The sequence below is a fragment of the Equus przewalskii genome, chromosome 3 (genome assembly GCF_037783145.1).
Source record: "Equus przewalskii isolate Varuska chromosome 3, EquPr2, whole genome shotgun sequence".
Classification (NCBI taxonomy): domain Eukaryota; kingdom Metazoa; phylum Chordata; class Mammalia; order Perissodactyla; family Equidae; genus Equus; species Equus przewalskii.
This window is the reverse complement of record NC_091833.1, coordinates 6,547,942-6,552,134: the sequence shown is the minus strand read 5'-3', so window position 1 is coordinate 6,552,134 and position 4,193 is coordinate 6,547,942. Positions and strand designations below refer to the sequence as shown.

The 4,193-nt window shown below is 56.7% G+C and overlaps 1 long non-coding RNA gene across 2 annotated transcripts; it reads right to left on the bottom strand.

Annotated features, from left to right (window-relative positions):
* Positions 1-447: 447 nt before the first annotated feature.
* LOC139082173 (uncharacterized) lies at positions 448-4,193 on the bottom strand. Of its 2 annotated transcripts, none has more exons than XR_011537909.1 (2): positions 3,644-4,193; positions 448-2,905 (listed from the first exon to the last, which is right to left on the bottom strand). It is a non-coding gene; the product is annotated as an uncharacterized lncRNA (long non-coding RNA). The 2 variants fall into 2 exon arrangements; XR_011537910.1 differs by having other exon boundaries at positions 3,964-4,193.

Below are 4,193 nucleotides of genomic sequence, written 5' to 3'. Positions count from 1 at the left end.
AAGCCCAGCAGCCTGTTGCCCTTTTCCTTCAGTCCAACCAGGGACTAGTCTCTAGCATCCCCCTCCCAAACTCCCAGCACCACCTCGCCATATCCCCCAAAACCCTGCTCTTCCTCCCAGAGGGATCTTAGTTAAGAACGTCAGACCGGGTTCAAGTCTGGGCTTTGCCAAGCTCTCTAAGCCTCAGTTTCCCCATCTCCAAGACAAGGGCTAGGTGATACCCCAATTTTGTGCAAATTAGAGAAAGATACTCTTCCTCCAGTGCAGCCCTGAGCCAAAGCACACAGCTTGACGAACAAAGGACTGGACTTCAGACCCTCTTATCCCCTCACCTGAGTGCCCTTGTACAGTGAGCATCCTGCTCAATCATACACAACCACCCTGGATAGTCTCTCCGTTGTAGGCCTATTGTGAGAATTAAATAAGATATTGTGCTTAACACAATTATTTGGTAAATAATAATAACAGGTATTTTTATTTTAAATGTTTTACTTATTTTTCATACAGTGACATTGTCATTGAATGTCAGAGAACGACATTGGTAAACCGTAAACCAGGCCAGGTTTTGGGGTCCTCAACATGCTTTTAGGTAGTGTGGAGACAGAGTTAATTAACAGCATTGAATAATGAGAAACAGTCCCTTTTCGATTCTTTCCTTTCTTCTGAGAAAGATTCAGTATTTAACAATTCCAACGCTGGCTAGACTACACACACACCTGGACCTCTAGAAGTCACTCCAAGCAAGCCACACGGCTGATAGGTGTCAACAGTGCGTGGATCGAGCTGTTTTTATCTTTCACAATTGCCTTTTATGGCGAGGAATATCTACTTTTCAATTTAAGGTAGTAGTATCAAGTTTTCTTTCCAAAAGCATATATCTACGTTTTTAAAATGAGTCGATTTAAGGGAAAATGTTAAGCAAATAATAGTAGAGGTGGTAGCCAAGGGCTTGAAGTTTGGGAAACGCCAGGCACTACAGAATTCCAGACAAGGCGAGATCCCAGCGGTTTTGATTTTGAACCAAGAGCCGTCAACTTTCCTAGTATGGAGCTGGAAGGGACCAGGGGGATCCCTGGGGACGTGTACTGTCCAGAGGTTCCCGCTCGGCCGTGTCTGGAGCTGCGGCTCCGTGTCCTTCCGATTTTCCAGCAAGGAGCAGTAGGTTCGCTCTGAGCTCTGCTGTTTGCACCCTCGGAGTTCCCGCCTTTCACAAGCCTTCGTCTCTTTGAGAGGCGTGCCTGGGTCCTGTCTCTAGAGCTCTGCGCATCTTCTCCGGGAGGGACTGGCCTCCGGGTCGGCTCCGTCCCGTTGAGCCCAGGCGGGAGCGGGCTCCCGACACACAGGGGCCTGCGCTCCCCTGACCGAGCGCCCTGCGCCCTCCAAGATTAGCCGGGAGTGAGCCGAGCGCGGTGCACAGTGTGGCTGCGTTTGATCCCGCGACGTGTCACTCGAAGTCGCAGTTTACTGCCATTAGACGACGTTGTCAGGCACTAATTTCCCGGTGGCGCTCCATCACAGACCTCCAAACATCAGGGGAGGGGGGGACCCAGAGGCCCGTGGGGAGGGGGCGCGAAGGAAGTGTCGTGAGCGAGGCCGAGCCGGGAGTTCCCGACCCGAGGCTTTAAGGAGAGGAGCGAGGCCGGCCCTCGTGGGGGGACCCAAGGAGGAGAGGCCGGCCGGCTCGGCCAGGTCACTTCCTCCCCCGGGGCCCCAGCACCCGGGAACCCGTCGAGGCCCAGCTGCGGCCACCAGGCCGGCTGCCCACTGCGGGGCTCTTTTGGGCCCGTGCCACCCTCGCGGGCTCGGAACTGCGGCAGGAAACGCAGCATTTCCATGCAACAATGCAAACGCGCTCATTACCATCTCCTCAATATGCATGAAGAAAAGGCGCTAGGCTGGCCGAGCCCCATCACCCGGCTCTGGCCTCCGCATCCAATAAGGCGACATATTCTTCTCCAAGATGGATGAGAAGGGGCGCCTCCGGGAAGGCAGATCCACTGGGGAGGGGACGGTTCAGGAGACGAAGAGGAGACAGAAAAGACACGCGGAAGAGAACCTGAGAGACAGACCAGAAATCGAAGAAGGAAATACGAGATTAGGGGAGAGAGAGAGAGAGAGAGGATAGAGATAAAGGAGGAGAAATGAAGATGGGGGAGAGGGACTCCGTCAGTCAGAGAGGGGAAAAGAGACACAAGAAAAGAGGGAGGAGCAAAATGAGAAAACAACTGAAAAGTGGTCCAGGGGGAAAAATAAAACAAGGAATAAGGGAGCGGAGGAAAGAAAGGAAAAAGGAATGACCTAGAAATCGAATACAGAGAAAGTGGGAGGAACAGAGGGACAGAGAAAAACAAAGGAGGAGGAGGGAGTGACACCTCTCAAGTCGGGCGGGAAAGGGGTGATCCCGGAGAGGTAAAGAAAAATCTAATCACTTGCGCTGGAGACCAGGGTTTTCCATCCAGTCCATCCCCAGCGCTGCGCGTCGCCGGCGGCTCGGAGACCCAGGCGCGCGGCCAGCTGGGGGAGGCGCAGGGCAGGAGCGGGGGCGCCGGGGGCTAGCCGGCCGGCCTCGCACCACTCCTCGGGCGGCCCGGCCCGCTCCCGGGTGCCCGGGCCTGGCTGGGGGCCCACCCCGCGCGCCGCGGCCTGCCGCTACCCGGCCATTCGGGCGGCCTCTCCCTCGCGGAGAGCAAAGTTGGTAAAGTTTCTCCCAGTTTCCCCGACGCTTCTCCGGACCCAGAGCGGGGCCCCGAAACTCTGGTGGCTGGGGGGAGCGGCAGCCCATCCCGGGGTCTCTGGAGGCCGGCGGCCTGCGCCTCCTGGGCTTCTCGGGCTCCGGATTCCTGGCCAGAGAGAAGTCCCTCCTGGCGCGGACACGAGGCCACGCACTCGGGCGTCCACGCGGCTGCTAATAGCGGAGAGAGAGAACGCGGAAGAGAGAGAAGGAAAAAAATATTCTCAGCTCAATTTAAGTCTCATGGAAAGGGCTTACAACTGTAATTAAATCATTAAATTCTTGTCTACGCTTCACAGAGCGGAGAGAAATTAACTTCCCACCAACCTCATTTTCTATTTGAACATGAAATAATGATTTTCTGCCCGTCTAATTACAAAGCCAACATCTGATCAAGCCAGCATCCAGAGGGGATTATCACATGCACGAGTATTAGACCTCATTACCAGCTTGAGTGCAAAATTATTACATCTTGTAATTGGATGGTGAGATTTATATACAGATCGGCCCGGTTTCTGTAAGATTGTAATTACAAGCTTCGTTGGTTAGCTACTTATCAGAACTTTGCAGGAAAACAAAACAAATGACTGAGGAAAACGAGCATTTCATTAACCTGTAACCCGAGCGCAGAGGGGAGGGAGCGGTGGGAGCGTGCGCCGCGGCATCCGCGGGAAGCGGAGCGATCGCCGGCCCGCCCTGCAGCCCGGGGACTTCGGGCCTGGGAGGGAAGGACAGAGGATGGGCCTCCGCGGGGAGACTCAGGGCTGCAGCGGCGCCCCCCGACGGAGACGTGCGCGCACCGTGGGGCTGCGCGAGGAGTGGGCAGGAAAGGGGTCTGGTGGTTCGCGCGCGGCTCCTGTGCAGTGCGCGGCGCAACCCTTGAACCTGACGGGCCACTAGCCCTGGGTGTACCTGGGGCCGCGGCTCCAGGTGCGAGTCAGGCAAGAGCTGCTGTGCGCGCCAAGCGTGTGCTATGGACACTCTCTCCGTGCACTCCCCACACCCTGCGCCGCGTTGACACAGCGTCGACACCGCGCCTCCGAAGCGCTTTGCGCGCTGGGACGTTGGAATAAGGCGAAACGAAGCTTTGCGTGCGGCGCGTTTGTTCGCGCACGCCCTTCCCAAATCAACTTCCCTCCCGTGCACCTGCTTTTCCTCCCCGGGCCCGTGTGTCACTTTAACCCCATGTCTTGGATTAAAAATCCCGGGGAAAGGGTCGGCTGTCCTCGTACCCGCGAGTTCAGTCCGGAGCCGGGCTCCACTGCCCCTGTCGAGTTGGGGAGCCAGCGCCACGACGGGGCTCGGCTGCCTAGGACCCTGAGTCCCGACGTGAGGCGCGGATGTCCTGGCCTGGCAGGGCTGATCCCAGCTGGAGACTAGGGTAGCAGAGAGGCCGCTTCTGCTCGGGACCTGGGGTGCCTGAGGGACATAATTACGCGAGGTCCTAGGTCTGCGTCTGGGT